This window comes from Cornus florida, unplaced genomic scaffold, assembly GCF_030987335.1.
Source record: "Cornus florida cultivar Cherokee Brave unplaced genomic scaffold, ASM3098733v1 CherokeeBrave_3.0.0_Hap2_Chr02, whole genome shotgun sequence".
Lineage (NCBI taxonomy): Eukaryota > Viridiplantae > Streptophyta > Magnoliopsida > Cornales > Cornaceae > Cornus > Cornus florida.
This window is the reverse complement of record NW_026775572.1, coordinates 29,339,307-29,357,838: the sequence shown is the minus strand read 5'-3', so window position 1 is coordinate 29,357,838 and position 18,532 is coordinate 29,339,307.

The following is an 18,532-nucleotide window of genomic DNA, read 5'->3' as shown; positions in this document are numbered from 1 at the left end:
GATAGACCTCATGGTATTTCTACACCTATATGCGATACTGCTATTTTACATAAGAGTGATAGGCCTATGACACTAGATATTGGTCGACTTAGATTTATAGCCAATCTATTGGTTCTGGACATGCACACTTATGACGTGATACTCGGGATGGATTGGTTAGCTCACTACCATGCCCAAGTTAACTGTTATGATAGGTCTGTAATATTCGACATACTTAGTCAAGACATGTACGTCGTCGCTATGCCATGTTCTAACATGGCTTCTAGCACTTATTTGTTCTATATAGAAGAGACGACCGAATAGGAGATTACTGTATCACTAGATATCATACCAATTGTACAGGAATTTCCAAATGTCTTTCAAGAGATTCCAGGGTTGCCACTTAGTCGAGAGATAGACTTTGTGATTAACTTAGCTCCAAGCACTGCGCTTATTGCTAGGGCACCATACAGAATGGCACCAGTGGAGATGCGAGAACTGAGGGATCAGATTTAGCAATTGCTCAGTTAGGGTTTTATTCGTAGGAGTACTTTACCTTGTGGAGCACCAATTTTGTTTATGAAGAAGAATGATGGTTCACTTTGCCTATGTATAGATTACAGGGAGTTGAACAAGGTTACTATTCATAACAAGTACCCTTTGCCCAGGATCGATGATCTTTTTGATCAATTGACAAGAGCTGCATACTTCTCTAAAATTGATTTACGTTCTGGATATCATCAACTTCGGGTTAGGGAGCAAGATGTTCCTAGGACAGCGTTTCTCACTAGATATGGTTCTTATGAGTTTCGTGTCATACCTTTTGGATTAACTAACGCACCAGCAGTATTCATGGATTTAATGAACAGAGTTTTCAGGGCTTACTTAGATTAGTTTGTCATCGTATTTATTGATGACATTTTTATTTATTCTAAGACAGAAGACGATCATGTTAGACTTTATCGCACAGTGTTGCAAACGCTTCGTGAACACCAGTTATATGCTAAATTCAAGTGGTGTGAATTTTGGCAGCGAGAAGTGAAGTTTCTAGGTCATGTAGTGTCAGAGAAGGGGATAGCGGTAGATCTAGCCAAGGTCTCAGCAGTGGTGGAGTGGGGTAGCTTACCTCACCTACGGAGATTCGGAGTTTCCTCGGATTGGCAGGATACTATCGTAGGTTTGTTCACGGGTTCTCGAAGATAGCAGAACCACTCACTCATTTGACTAAGAAAGGTGTACGGTTCATATGGGATGAACACTATCAGAAAACTTTTGATGAACTAAAGAGCAAATTGACTTCTGCACCGGTTCTGTCTATACCACAGAGCGGGAATGTGTATTTCGTCTACACAGATACTTCTTTGTAAGGTCTTAGATGTGCTTTGATGTAGGAAGAACGACCAATTTCGTATGGATCTCGTAAGCTTAAGCCTCATGAACTTAATTATCTAACATACGATTTGGAGTTGGCAGCTGTAATACCCCTAATTTTAAAAGGATGGTTCGGGTATTTAGTTAATTGTTTAATTGCATTTTAATTTATTTAATTGTGAATTTGTTGTTTAATTGTGAATTGTTGTGAATTATTTATGACTTGTTTATTGACTTATTTAATTGGTTAATTATTTTAGTTAATTGTTATTTGATTTGTTTTTATTTTTAATTACTTAATTATTAAATTGTATTTTATTTTCTGTCATTACGTTAATTGGATGTATTTTCTTTCTTGGGTATAATTGTGTGGATAAGGTGAATGGGTAATTGGAATTTAGGGTTTGGTTTTAATTTTCTTTCACGTTATAGCCGACTTAGTATAGGATTAATTATATTGTCGGTTGTATAATTTTGGTTTCAATTAGTATTAGGGTTTAGGTTTTACTTAAGCCTATAAATATAGCATTAGACGACTACTTAGGGTTTAGAGATCAAAAACCCTATTCACAGTATACTGAAAACAAGAAACGTATAGAGAGGTCTGGGACAAAACTGAAGGATCATCGGGAAAGCTTAGGAGAAAGACGCAGAGATTTTAATTCAAAATCTCGCAGGCAAGTTCTAATACTAACTCTATCTCTTTGGCTTGTGTTCTTTGCATCCCTAATTGAATTCCAGGATGAAATAAATTTAATTGAATTTGTTTTAACTTGGTTTGCACAGTTGTTTAGTTTTTAAAACAGTATGTGTTTTCTGTATCTGTAACTTGTTCGTTTTTAAACGATTTTTGCATAATTCTTGTTCTAATTAGTTTTGATTAATGAATAATGAATTTAAATTACTCTGGAGCACCTCAGGATTTAGTTTTAAACTGGAAAGAAAGTTGGTTTGAAGGATTAAACAAATTCTATACAGTATAAATTTATGGTTTTGGTTTTGGGGTACGGAAATTGTTTTTGCTAAATTATTGTTCCAATTGAATTTGGCTAATAAGTAATGAAGTTAATTAACTTTGGAACACCTTAGGATCTAGTTTTAATCATTAATAAACTTGGTTTGGAGGAACAAAGCTGCCGGACATCGCCGGAGTAGGAGAAGATCACGCAACAGGGGAGGAGCCGGCTCTAGTTGAGTAGAGCAAGCTCCACAAAATGGTGGAGGTGGCTCCACCATGTGTGGAGCCGGCTCTAGGACCAGTGAAGGCGGCTCCACCACAATTGGAGGCGGCTCCAATGTTTAGGGAGCTGGCTCCTTCAACAGTTTTCAGTTTTTTGCTTTTTTCGGGGATGGTTTTGGCTACGGGTTTCAGAATTGGGTGTTTCCAGATACAGTTAGGAGCTATACAGGGATGTTTTTAGTAGCATCTAAGTTTTATTAAAACTTCTGAGGGTGTGATACTACATAGTAAATTACAAAGAAATCGGTAGATTAACCCATTACAGTTTTAAGTAAACTTGTGGACTGTTTTTGGAGGTAGAGGATTTAAAGTGCATAACCTTATGAGTTGCTATTTATCTGGGAATGGATATATATTGTTTAAACATGTTTATGTAATTCAAATGAAGTATATTAGATTTCAGAATGATTACATGTTTGTAAGTGACAGTAAGAAACTTTTAAGGAAGTTTATATGGTTGCAATGTTGCAAATGATTCAAGTTGGTAATTTCAAATTAGCCATTGAATTAGGAGTTTGATATGTAAATCATATAACAGTGGTATGATATTCGGCTAGATAACTAATATAGATCCAGTTAATGCTTAATAAGAAACTGGTTGATATTTACCAAGAACTGTTTATGTCAACTTGTGGGATGTTGGGGAGGAAGTACAAGTAAGCATGTAATTACTGTTAATATTATTATTATGCTTATTGTGAAGTACATGATGGTTATATTTATTCTCTGCATTTTAAATTTGTTAGAGAATCGAGTACTAGATGTACTGTACAGGCATACTAGTTAAACATTCTTGTTATGCTTATGATGGGACATGTTAATATTGATATGTTATACTGTCATATATGTATTATCAACAATTAGATGGATGTTGTTATGCCTATATCGGAGATATTGATATTGAAATGTATACTGTCATTTATATTTTCAATACTGGATGGATGGTTTGTATGCACCGGTATAGGACGGTGACATACTAGGGGGATTGGCTCAAAAAGAACGCTAAGTCCTACCTACTCTGGATTAAGGGATGGATTAACTACAAAAGTTAAGTCCTACCTGTATTTTGTGTCAGATCACTAAATAGTTGAGTGACACTTTGGTCTGGAACGGAATTTAAATATATTTTTATGGTGCCACGATATGAGCTTGAGTCTCAGAGTCGTTGGCTAGGGAGCGTATATGCATTGAGATGCATAGCTGGCTATGATGGTTGGATGTGTACCCTGCTAGGTCTAGGTAGTCATGCCCACCTCAGGTGCGTTTTGCATGGTGCCTACTAGTCAGGTTGAGACGGGCCTATAGTCCAGTGAGAGTCTTGTAGTGTGATTATATATATATGTATCTACGGACTATTTAGTTATTGTTGGATTGGTTAGGATGTACATGCATATCGGGTCTCTGCTTGGGTAGTAGTAGTATAGAATTTGCTAGTGGGCCTGACCCATTTATCATTTTTCAGGTACTAGACGTTTGAGGTCTTAGGGCTTGTTCGAGCTGAGCAGAGACGATCTTCTATTCTACCGACAACGTAGGACTTCTTTCCAGATATTGGATTTGGATTTCGTCTTCAGTTATTTATTTTCGTTCAGTTTGGGATTTTTACTAGGGGTCCACTAGAGATGGATTCCCGAGTTGTAAACTTATGGAGGTTTTGGATTACCGAATTTAAATATTTATTGTTAAAGGATTTAATTTAGTTTCCGTCAGCTATTAAACTTTATTTCTTAAATTCAATTTTGTATTCTGTGTTCGGTTACATATTAATTGTTTGACATCCCTCGGGTTTGGGCCTGGGCCTGATCAACCCGTGTCTCAGATCCGAGGGGTATTACAGTAGCTGTGGTCTTTGCCTTACGTATTTCGAGGCATTATCTCTTGGGAGAGTCTTTCAGATTATATAGTAAACCTCAGAGTATGTAATATTTGTTCACTCAACGGGAGCTGAATATGAGACAGCACCGATGGTTAGAGTTTGTGAAATACTATCATTTCTCTATACAGTACCATCCAGGGAAAGCGAATGTGGTGGCAGATGCGCTCAGTGGCTGACCCTAAGATAGCCTTTTTGCATTATTCACCACACGTGGGATGCTTTGAAGACAGTTGATGAGTTGTCCAATGCTTTGATGGCTTATATGGTAGTTACATCTTCGATCATTCACAAGATACTGAAGGCACAACTCACAGATCAACAGTGCATTGATAAGGTTGCAGAGATAGCTTCTGGGGAGGTTTCATTTTATCATGTGGGGATTGATGGAGGGTTGAGGTATGTGATACCCCTCGGATCCGAGACACGGGTTGATCAGGCCCAGGCCCAAACCCGAGGGAATATCATACAACTAAAGTATTTTAAATCGAACACAGAATAAAACTTAAGAATTTAAATAAGGAAACAAAATAAATATAAAATCCTCCAGATAAATAATTATAATTCAATCCTCCAAAACGTCCAACGTTTACAACTCGGGAATCCATCTCTAGTGGACCCCTAATAAACATCCAAACTGAAATAAAACAACTGAAATAAACATCCAGAAATAAACTACGGAGATAATCCTACATCGTCGGAAGATTGAATAGAAACCTCTGCTCAGCACAAACACGTTTAGGTCTGGAACTATCGTGTACCTGAAAAATAGAAGTGGGTCAGGCCCACGCGCAAGTTTTATACTACTACAATCCAAATAGAGGCTCGATACGCATATACACCCTAAACAATTCAACAATAGTTAATAGTCCGTAAATGTATATATATAGTCACACTAAAGGACTCTCTCTGGACTACAGGCTGGTCTCAACCTGAATAAAGATAACATGCTAAAACGTACACAAAGTGGGCATGTGTACCTAGGCCTAAACAGGGTACACCTCCAACCATCGTATCCAGTTATGCATCCCAACGCATATACGCTCCCTAACCATCGATCCTGAGACTCAAGCTCATATCGAGGTACCATAATAATAATATATTTAAAATCTATCCAAGATCCATAGTGGTGCCGCTCAACTAGTTGTTGCCATGACACTACAATTCATAAGATTTAACTTTTAGTTAATCCATTCATTAATCTAGAGTAGGTAGGTTTTGGTATTTTGAAACCAAACTGTCCCTAGTAGACCACCGTCCCATACTGGTGTATACTATTCAACCATCCAGCAGTTGATAATATCGACAACTGAGGTGAATATCAACTAACTCCATACATCAAATAATTGATAACAACAGTAGTGATGTGAGCATCAATAAGTAGAGTAAAAGTATACACATAAACATGCTCAGTACCTACAGTTCCATAAAATCCGGTATACTATTACGTGTAAATCTTAATAGTTTTCAACAGCCAGCAGTTGATAGTACAGATATTAAAGTAAATATCAACTAAGTTCATAAATCTAACAATTGGTATTAACTGTAGTTATGAAAACATCAAAAAACAGAATTACAATAGGTATATAGACATGTTTAACCTATTGTATTCCCAGAATCCAGTAGTGCTAAGTTTGTTTAAAACCTAAATCACACGATATCAACTCATCCAAAACAAATATAAGTCAAGTACATGATCATGATATGAAGTGAAACATGTTTTAATTATATTATCCGTCTCAGAAAATTGCTAACAGAATCTTTAAACTCTAAACAGTGTATTAATTGATTTAAACCATCTACTGTCTGAGCTACCCAAGTAATTAGTTTATTAACACCTCTTGGGACCTTATTAACTATCTCTAAGCATCATCCATACATCCCACATACATCACAAAACCCAATTGAAACCACAGAAAACCAACCGCTGTAACCAAATCTGACTGAAAACGGGAAAAAAAAAATGAAAATTGCATAAAGGAGCCGGCTCCCTAAAGTTTAGAGCCGCTTCCTTTAGCATTGGAGCCAGCTCCAAACCAAAAGGAGCCGCCTCCAAGTTAAAAGGAGCCGGCTTCCTCTTAGGGAGAGCTGGCTTTCTCCCTCTCTGCCTGGTATTCTCCGACTCCCTCTTCTTCAGAACCCTTCTGCAACTCCCCTACCTTATGCTATGGTTTCCAGAAGTTGTAACTCAATTCCAGTAGGTTCCCCAGTCCATGATTAAGTCTTTAATACATTCTATACATAGGTTTAAACAGAGAAATAAGCAAGCAAAAATCACGTGTTAACAGTTTAAGCAAGCATGCAACCATACTGTTTTAATTCAAGTTCTAGCATAAATAGATAACGTTTTAGTAATTCAATCAACCCTAGAATTATTTAGGAATGCAAAGAACACGAAGCCTAAGGGAGAGAGTAAGGATAGAACTTGCCTTACACCGACGTTCGTCTATATTTTTCGGCTAATCCTTTATTAATTCTTAGTTTTCCTTTCCAGCCGTCTCCAAAACTTTCTGTGTCTTACTATGGCGTAATATTGTTCTAAAACCCTAGGCAGACATCTTAGAAGAGTATTTATAGGACACACTAGCCCTAGGCTCAGTTAAACCCTGAACGAATTACTCGGCCCATAGCACAATCTAGGTTAAACTATGTCGGCTACCTATGTAAACTGTAAACCTAAAATATGCTACCAATCCTATAGTCACGTTAAAACCTATTAAATTTAATTAAATAAATTCATACCATTTAATCAATAATTAAAACAACTAATGAAAACAAACACAAGTAAACAACAATAAAGTAATTAATACAACCAAATCAAAAATGTAAAACAATTAAATTAAACAGTTACCACTAAATAAGTAAATGCAATTAAATCACAAAAAAAAAAAGAAAACAATGAAATAATTAACCACAATTAAAACAATAAAATTAACACATATATACTTCAACAATTAAAAATGCAATTATAACAATAAAAATAATAAATTAAAATACCAGGACTATCCTTTTGAAATTAGGGGTATTACATTCTTCCCCCCTAACAAAAGGAATTCCGTTCTCGGAATTCGCTCTTTTCGAAAATTTTAGGAAACTGCGAGCGAATGACATCCTCCCGTTCTTAAGTAGACTCAGCCTCATTGTGTTGACTCCACTGAACACGAACCAAAGGGATAACCTTATTACGAAGGATTTGATCCCGACGGTCGACAATACGACACGGTGGCTCCAGATAAGTTACATCTAGCTGCAACTCAATCTCCTCAACATCGATATGCGGATACCGATCCTCATCTTGCAGAAATTTCCGCAACATGGAAACATGGAATATGTCGTGTACGCGTTCCAAATTATCCGAAAGTGCCAACAGATAAGCAACAGCTCCAACTCGATCCGTAATCATGAATGAACCGACAAACCGTGGTGACAACTTCCCTTTCTTCCTAAAGTGCATTACACCCTTCATAGGTGACACTTTGAGTAGAACCTGATCCCTAACCTGAAACTCCAAAGCACGAGTCCGATAATCAGTATAGCTCTTCTGCCTACTTTAAGCAGTACGCATGCGATCTCAAATAAGAGCAATTTTCTCCGAAGTATCATTGATGAACTCAAGACCCAAGAATCTGCTCTCACCAACCTCCGTCCAACAAACAGGCGATCGACACGGTCGGCCGTATAACGCCTCACATGGTGCCATCCTAATAGTCTTCTGGAAACTATTGTTATAAGCAAACTCCACAAGCGGTAAGTAATCCTCCCAGTGGCCCTTGAAATCAAGAACACACGACCGAAGCATATCCTCCATGATCTGATTCACCCGCTCAAATTATCTATCAGTCTGAGGATGATAAGCAGTGCTAAGATGCAACTCTGTACCCAAAGCTTGCTGAAAACTCTTCCAGAATCCTGACACAAAGCTCGAATCCTTGTCCGATATAATAGACAATGGAATGTCGTGCAACTTCACAATCTCGGCAATATAAAGTCTTGCCAACTGCTCCGAAGTGTAGTCAGTACGAATAGGCAAAAAGTGAGTTGATTTCGTCATTCTGTCCACGATAACCCAAATAGAGTTGTGATCCTTGAAAGAGTTTGGCAATCCCTCCACAAAATCCATAGAAATGCTCTCCCGTTTCCACTCCGGTATTGGTAGTGGCTGTAAAGCTCCTGGCAGCCTCTGATTATCAATCTTGACTATTTGACAAGTACTACATTGTGAGACAAAAAGAGCAATGTCCCTCTTCATACCTGCCCACCAAAACTGCCGCTTCATATCCTGATACATCTTATCGCCTCCTGGATGAACAGAGAACTCAGAGTGGTGAGTCTCAGTCATCACATCCTTCCTCAAATCATCAGCAGGAGGTACTACTAAGCGCCCCTTATACCTCAAGCCTCCGTCAGTCCCAACATAGTAAAATGGAACTTCCCCAGAAGCTATCTCTGCAACCTTGTCCATGCACTGCTGATCCGTGAGTTGAGCTTTTAAAACCTTGCGAATGATGGAAGGTGTAACCACCATGCAAGCCATAAAAGCATCTGATAACTCATCGACATTCCTCAAAGCATTCCACTTAGTGGTGAATAAAGCAGAAAGACTACCAACAGGTCGGCGACTGAGTGCATCTGCCACCACATTCGTTTTCCCTGGATGATACTGTATAGAAAAGTGATAGTCTTTTACAAACTCCAACCATCTGCGCTATCTCATATTCAGCTCCTGCTGAGTGAACAAATACTGCAGATTCTTGTGATCGCTAAATAATCTGAAGGATTCACCTAATAGATAATGCCTCCAAATACGTAAGGCAAAGACCACAGCTGCCAACTCCAGATCATGTGTTGGATAATTAAGCTCATGAGGCTTAAGCTTCCGAGATCCATAGGAAATCGGTCGTTCCTCCTGCATCAAAACACATCCAAGACCCTGTAACGAAGCATTTGTTTAAACCAGATACTCTATCCCACTCTGTGGGGTAGACAAAACCGGTGCAGATGTTAACTTATTCTTCAGCTCATCAAAAGCTTTCTAAAAATGTTCATCCCATATGAACCAGACACCCTTCTTAGTCAGATGAGTAAGTGGTCTTGCTATCTTAGAGAATCCCTGGATGAACCTCCTGTCATATCCTGCCAAACCTAAAACCCTAGGCAGACATCTTAGACGAGTATTTACAGGACACGCTAGCCCTAGGCTCAGTTAAACCCTAAACGAATTACTCGGCCCAAAGCACAATCTAGGTTAAACTATGTCGACTACCTATGTAAACTGTAAACCTAAAATATGCTACCAATCCTATAGTCATGTTAAAACCTATTAAATTTAATTAAATAAATTCATACCATTTAATCAATAATTAAAACAACTAGTTAAAACAAACACAAGTAAACAACAATAAAGTAATTAATACAACCAAATCAAAAATGTAAAACAATTAAATTAAACAGTTACCACTAAATAAGTAAATGCAATTAAATCACAAAAAAAAGAAAACAATTAAATAATTAACCAAAATTAAAGCAAAAAAATTAACACATATACACTTCAACAATTAAAAATGCAATTTAAACAATAAAAATAATAAATTAAAATACCAGGACTGTCTTTTTGAAATTAGGGGTATTATAAGGTATAAAAGGGCATTTAGTAGTACTTTCTGCTGATGATTTGAGGAAGGATGTGATGACTAAGACTCGTCTTTCTGAATTTTTCATTCATCCAGGAGGAGACAAGATGTATCAGGATATGAAATAGCAGTTTTGGTGGGCAGGTATGAAGAAAGGCATTGCTATCTTTGTCTCTAAGTGTAGTACTTGCCAGATAGTCAAGATCGATCGCCAAAGACCGCCAGGTGCACTACAGCCACTACCTATACCGGAGTGGATGTGGGAAAGTATTTCTATGGATTTTGTGGAAGGATTGCCTAATTCGTTTAAGAATCACAATTCTATTTGGGTCATCGATAATAGGTTGACCAAATCAGCTCATTTCTTGCCTATTCGCACTGATTACACTTCGGAACAGTTGGCGAGACTTTACATTATAGAGATTGTGAAGTTGCATGGCATTCTGTTATTTATTATATCGGATAGGGATTCGAGCTTTGTATCAGGGTTTTGGAAGAGTTTTCAACAGGTTTTGGGTATAAAGTTACATCTTGGCACTGCTTATCATCCTTAAACTGATAGATAAACCAATAGGGTTAATCAGATAATGGAGGATTTGCTTCGTTCTTGTGTCCTTGACTTTAAGGGCCACTTGGAAGAGTATTTGCCATTTGTGGAGTTGGTATATAACAATAGCTTTCAGAAGGCTATTGGTATGGCATCGTTTGAGGCATTATATGGCTGACCATGTAGATCTCTTGTTTGTTAGATGAAGGTTGGCGATAACAAATTTTTGGGTCCTGAGTTCATTAAGGACACCTCTGAAAAGATCGTTCTTATTAGGGATCGAATGCGCACTACCCAGAGTAGGCATAAGAGTTATGTAGATCATCGTACTCGTGCATTGGAGTTTCAAGTTGGAGATCAGGTTTTACTTAAAGTGTCTCCTATGAATGGAGTAATGCATTTAGGGAAGAAAGGGAAATTGTCCCCGCGTTTTGTTTGTCCTTTCATGATTACGGATCGGATTGGAGCTGTAACTTATCGGGTAGCACTTCCGGACCACTTACATCAAGTCCACAATGTTTTTCATATTTCCATGTTGCGAAATTTTTGCGAGATGAGGATCGTTATCAGCATATAAATGTGGGTGAAATTAAGTTGCAACCGAATGCAATATATGTGGAGCCACCGTGTCGCATTATAGACCATAGGGATCATGTTCTTCGTAATACGGTCATATCATTAGTACGTGTCCAATAGAGTCACCATAATGAGGCTGAGTCTATTTGGGAACGAGATGATGTCATTCGCTCACAATTTCTAAAAATAATGGAAAAATGTAAGGGCGAATTCTGATAACAGAATTTCTTTTGTCAGGGGGGAAAGAATGTAATACCCTTAATTTCAAAATGATAGTCTCGGTATTATTTTAATTGTTTTAATTGCATTTCAATTGGTTATTTGATTTCTTGGTTAATTGTTTACTTGTTTAATTAATTTAATTGTTTATGTGTTAATTGAATTATTTGTTTAAATTAAATTGTGTGCTAAAATTTGTGTATTCGATTTATTTGTTTAAATTAAATTGTGTGTGATGATGTGTATTTGTTTAGGAATTTAATTGTTTTATTTTTTATTTTTATATATTTTTATTTTTCATTCTTAAAGGAATTAGATTGGATAGTAGTAGTGGACCAACCAATTGGGTCCCATGGACTACTTGGATAGGATGTTAAATGGGTACGGATAGTTACACGTGGATAGTTGTATATATGTGTGTGTATGTATATATATATATAAGGAATGAAATTTATCAATTAATATTATTTATAACATTAAATAATCTGATGTGTGTATATATATTTTTATATAATAGAGGATATAGATAGATTATATATATATATATATATATATATATATATATATATATATATATATAATTAGTTACCTTTTTATATTTTATTTAGATTAACTTTTATATTTTTCTTTTTCTTTTTCTTTTAATTATAATTGGATTGGGAAAACGATTATGGTTAGTTTATTTGCTTATAAATATATAACTATAGGGTTGTAAAAGGAGTTAGAAAATAAATCACGTAATATATTTTAAAGAGAGAAAGAAGGAAGAGAAAGAGGAAGAACGAGACTAGAGTTTTTTATCAAATCCATAAAGGTAAGTTTTAATTATTCTCTTCTTCTTTGATTCATACCCTATGCATGCTGGATTAATTCTAAGTTCTTTAAATAAATTAATTGAATCTAATTATATGGACTAACTTGGAAATTACAGTTCATGTGTTTTAATAATGAGTTTGTGATGAATTTTTTTTTTAGATCTTGATAAATTAAATTTTCATGTGTTAATATATTATGTGTGTTAATAATGGATTTTAATTTTTTTTCCTTCTGTCGAACTAGATTCTTTATTGTTTTTGGTTTTTTTTTTTTTTTTTTTAAAGCCTGATTTTAAGCATGATATGGTTCAGTTTGTTGTTATATGAAGTTAGAGACATAAATTATTTGCTTCATAATACACGCCGAACGAGAAAAGCTCCAAGAAAGAGTCTGTTTGTTGCATGTATTGTTGGAATAAGAATTTTGGTTGCTTCATATCATATACACACTGAACGAGGAGGGAAAAATAAAGTCAAACGCTACATTAGTTTATTGATTTTAATTTCATTTCATTTTGTTTTTTATTCTTCTTCGTCTTAAGACATACACGCCACACGAGGAGGGAAAAATAACATATAACAAACTGATATGGTTAGGTGGTTAGGAATGAATCTGGTATTAAAAAAAAAAAAAATGGTTATACATTAAATATTTTTAATATTAATCTATTTAATGCTAGAATATTAAATTAATATTTATTATTTTTGATCGATGGATCTGTATTAAATATTTATTTAATTTAAATAGATTCATTAAGAATTGAGTTGTATGATTTAAAGTACTCATGCTAAGTATGAAATTTAATTTAAAAGGTTAAATTAATTAAATAGGGTTGGGTTAAATTATTTAAATCGATTATTTGGATTTAAATGAATTTAATCAGATTGTGGAGGAATGTAATTAATTGAAACGCATGTTGAGGTGAATTAATTGCATGATACTTAGAATTGTTATTTTTGTTCAATTAAATGTAAATGATGTATATATGATTTATATCATGTTTGTGTGAATTATTAGATGTAAATGTTGTTTGCATCTTTATATGGATATAGAAACTTTTATGTGGTTATATTATGCATTAATACACCATTATGGGATGGGGGCATATAAGGGGATGGATTAACTAATAAAGTTAAATCCTACTTATTTTCCTATCAGGTCAACGGAACAGTTGGATGACATATTATTAAAATAAATTTGGATGGTTTATTTTAATGCTTGGATAGGATGGATTATATATATATATAATTATGTTATGATATGAGTTTGAGTCTTAGGATCAGTGGTTAGGGTGCGTATATTGCCAGGGATGTGTAGCTAGATATAGTGTAATTGTGTACCCTGGTAGGTCTAGCTACTCATGCCCACTACATGTGTGTTTTGCATATTGCCTACTATTCAAGTTGAGATAACTCTATAGTCTAGTGAGGTTCCTTTAGTGTGTATATATCTATATATACTATTTAGTTATTGTTGAATTAATTAGGATGTATACGTGTTTCGGGTTTCTGTTTGGGATGTAGTAGATTATAACTTGTTTGTGGGCCTGACCTACTATTATTTTTTCAGGTGTTCGTTAGTTCCGGTCTTAGAGATTGTTCGTGCCAAGCAAAGACAGGCATTCACTCTTCCGACTCTACATAGGATTCTTCTTTATGTTTTAGTTATTAGTTTTATTTCAGTTCAGTTTTTTTTCAGTTAGGATATTATTAGGGGTCCACAGTATGAATTTATGAGTTGTAGTTTAAATAATTACTGGTATCAGAAGATTGGAGGATTTTATTATGGGATTTTTAATTATTATTTGTTTAAGGATTTTTATATAAGGATTTATTATTTAGTTCCCTTCAGCTTATTATTTATTTATTATTCTTTTTGTATTCAAATGTTTGTTTAAATATTAATTATTTGATATCCCTCATATTTTTGTGCTCGGACTTGATCACCTGTGACTCTAGAATCGAGGGGTATCACACTTTAAAATAATATATAGTAAAAATATATACGAGGGGAATAAGGTGTGTTCAATGATGAAGAAGTCATCAGCAGCAGTGACGGGGAATTTGTGGTAGTCGGCCGAGATCTCGTCACCATGATGGGGTGTCTGCCCCACCGCTGCCACCACCATGACGATGGGTTCAAGCACCACCACATGAGAATGATGATAAGGCAGCGACGGCAGCGGCTGAAGGGTGATGAAGATGAAGTGTGTGGCTGAGGGGAGAGGGTTTTACACAGATGGGTTCAGGGTAGGGTTTGAGATGGGTTTGGGTTAGGGTTTAATCAAAGGGCATTTAAGTCAATTAAAATGTTAATTTTATATCTAAGGTCAATTCACTATCTTTAGGGTCTTTTGTCCATTTTTCAACTTAAAAGGGTGTCATTGTCTAAAAATAGACGAACTTTTCTCTGCATGGCCTTTCTCCAAACCTCAGGGGGTGTCTCTATACTTTACCCTTTTATCAATTAAATGTTGAAGGACAATTTGGTCTTCTACCAACTTTTGACGGGCTATTTGGCTGGAATTTTTTATAGGGGGTGTCATTGTCTAAAAAAAGACTAACTTGTATCTGAATGTTCTTATGACAAATCTCAAGAGGGGTCGTTGTACTTTACCTTATTTATTTATTTATTGAAGACAGAAGAATGTATCATTGGCCCGATACGAGATAAGGCCTAAAATCACAGAGCTAGCAACCCAAATTGAAATTATATTTTTCATGTTTTGTTAATTAAGTTTAATTTTAAAACCAGCTATGTACATGAAAGCACAAAAGACATTTGTACGTGGACAGCTTAGTGGGTCTAATGTAAGGAATAAGAATATCAGTTTGAAAATTTGCTGTGTTTTGTGTTGGTATGGTGTATTGTAACTAAACAAAATATTATATTTGTTTGATATTTTCTTGTTATAACTTGAATAGTATTGTGTTTATTGTAAAAAAAGGCTCAAATACAAAATATTAAATTAGTACTTCTTAATGTTTTCTACTGCAACTAAAAACTGCTGTGGTGAAATGTACCCAAAAATAATTTAAATCTCTAATGGCCTTTTTTAACTAATCACTTTGTTTTTTAATTTTACAACATTTTATTTATTTATTAAACATATTTTAAAATTCCTGCTTCCAAAAATACTTGCTACAAATTTTACTATCACCCAAATATGCATATACGCTTCCACTATTTAACAAAGTTATTTATATATTAGATGAACATATAAACACAAAAACGATTGTCAAACAAGCCCTTAATGCGGACTTTTGTAGTAATATAATTGCGGCCAGCATAACTAGTGGTGGGTGGAATAGTTTTACACCAAAAATGAAGGAAATTGTAGAATTTAAGAAAAATACGTTTACAAATTTTTTTCTTGTATTTTTCCTTTTTATTAAATTTTTCTATTTTTACCCAATAATACATACTATGGAGTATAAAAAACGGGGGAAAGAGAAAGATAAAACAAAACATGCCCATGGGGGTCACGGAAAAATAAAATAGTTTTAGGGCAAATCATTTCAGCCTCCCCAATTGCCTCTATCTCCTTTCTCGTTCTCGACAATGAACTTGCCCTCTCTCTCTTTCTCTGCAACTGTAAACTACAAAATCTACAAGAATCAGAAGTTCAAAACCCATATATTTTAGTTTATCTATCTATCTCCAAGAAACAAAAGTTCAAAACCTATTACCTATATCAAAACCCATATCGGCATATCATTTCAGATTGTTCAAAAAATCAAAACCCATATCTTTTAGTTTTTATCGCCCACTATTCCAGTTTGGGTTCGCCGTTCGCAAGCTTCAGTCACTGGCCCGCTGTCTCTCAACTATCAATCTTTCCCCCCTCTCTCTCTGCAATTGCTAATTTGTATGTATGGGTTTTGTTTTAATTTTTTTTCTAAATCAACTAATCAAGGTCTGTAATTCTTGTTTTGCAAATTAAATCCTATTTGGTGAAATTTTTTATGGTCTTTTTTATATAATTATTTTTTCTTACAATATAAAGTAACAAAATTTGCATTGCATTTTAAGGTAATCACGTAATCTACATTTTATTTCAGCAAAACAAATATATATTTTTCTATTTCTATAACCTATATTTCTATTTTTTTGTTGTTGTCAATTATGTCTACAAGAAAATTTGAATCTGGGCATGAAAAAAGAAAAAAGAAGAATCTGAATTGGATTAGAAATCTGCAGAGATTGAATCTGAAACAATTTTTATCAATATGCCAACCTTTTTGAAGATGGAAATCTTTTTAGAACTACAAAACAAATCAAGAACTTTGACAAGCAAAAGTACTTAATATAGGGTAAAGCTCTAATGTTACTTCTTGAAAATTAAAGTACTTACCAAAAGCATGCTTTTGAGTGAATTCCATAGTGTTGGAAGGGGCTTGGCATGAACTACCTCACACTCTGCTTCCACTAGTAGATTCTCAAATAGGATTAGTAAATTGGACAAAAGAAGAGATAGGGTACTGAGTGGTGAATTGCTCAGAAATAAATTGGTAATTTTTTTATTAATTACCCAAATAGGATTTTCTATGCCTTAATCAGTCAATTGTCCAAAGAAACATTGTTAGTTAACATTTTGGTTGATATATTTTGATTTAGCTCACACCATTGAGAAATCCTGAATGTTTTATTTCACATAGAAATGCAATCTGTGTAATGCACAAAGGATATATTCAATCTTTCTGCCATATTTTTATTTTCAAATTTTGATTTTTGATTTTCTTTTGTTGTTAGAATGCAGAATATCAGGATATTGATTCGTTAATTTTGAAGATTATTCCTAAACTGATGCATTGTACTTTGTTATTGGATTAATTTAACATAAGAGCTAAGTATAGTATGTGCTAATCACACCTATCCGTAATCATACCTCTTTCTCATAAATTGAGTGTTTTCTTATTTTTAGGGTTAACATTGGGCATTATCATTTAACAAGAACAAGGTTCAAGAAATATGCCTCCTCAGTTATCAGGTAACAAACTTTTACTTTTTCTAAAATTTTAGTTGGCATTTTTAGTTATTGGTTACGTTTATTTATTCATGTTATACATACCGAATTTTTGTTTTTGTTTCTACATGCATATATATAATATTATTATGATGTGATGCTCAAATAATTTATTAATGGGAATTAAAGACTTAGAAGTTTAGTATTCAATTTCAGAATATTTGTTTTACAAGTTTATTAACACTTTCAAAACTTTTCCTCTTTTGTTCTAATAATATAGGTCTCTTTTATGGAAGAATAGAGTTGATGGGAATGGGTGGAGTAGGGAAAAAGAAAATAGGAATGTTTTTTTTGCCCAATTAATTGAATTATATAAATTCCCTTACCGTTGTGGCAGTGATGTTAGTTTTAAAATGACCAATTATGATAGGAAGTCTCTTTTCAGTTTATCTTAATTAAATATATATCTATACAAGAGGATTACGTGATTCTAGATGACGATTCTAGATGAAGATCTTAATGTCAACGTTATAAGGATGTTGATGTCAACGTTGACTCTAGCGATGACGACCGATGATGTTGATAATATGTTGGTGCACTCAAATTAAGTCAAAGCACTTAGAATTGAAGGAAATTTAGAGTTGAAGACATACTATTGAGCATAATGTCTAATTCTTTTAATTACAAGAATCTTTGGTCACTTCACACACGATTTTTCAGTTCTTGAAATTCTGAAACAATGGTGTGTAATATGATTCATCTACTTGAGCTCTTCTTTTTCATCTCTCTAATCCCTAATTTTATCTGTGAAAAAGAATAAGAAGACTCTATGCAATTTTAATTTAACTTTATTAGGTTGAGCATTGACAGAGCTTCTGAAATATTGAAACTGAAACAACAAAGAAGAGAGAGTCCACCAATAAGAATTACCCAACTTAGGACAATCTTGACTAATATTGGCATGGGAGATTTCTATAGATATGGACTTGCAGAGAGAAAGATATATGGTTGAGGGCACAAAAGTGTACGACAATTGTGAACCAACGATAGGGTTGTGAGCTTTTGGCTTGTTTCATGCATCGGATCTAGGAAATGTACAATAGTGAAATGGAAAGCTCTGATGCACTCAAAGTTACAGACAGAGACAATAATTAATATTATATATTTATAACATACTTTACTAGTCTAATATGATACTACATATATCATACATATATACATATATATATATATATATGTTTGTAACTTTATACTTACATATATTTTGATTTAGCCCACCCCATTAAGAAATCCTGGATCCGCCCTTGCTCGAACC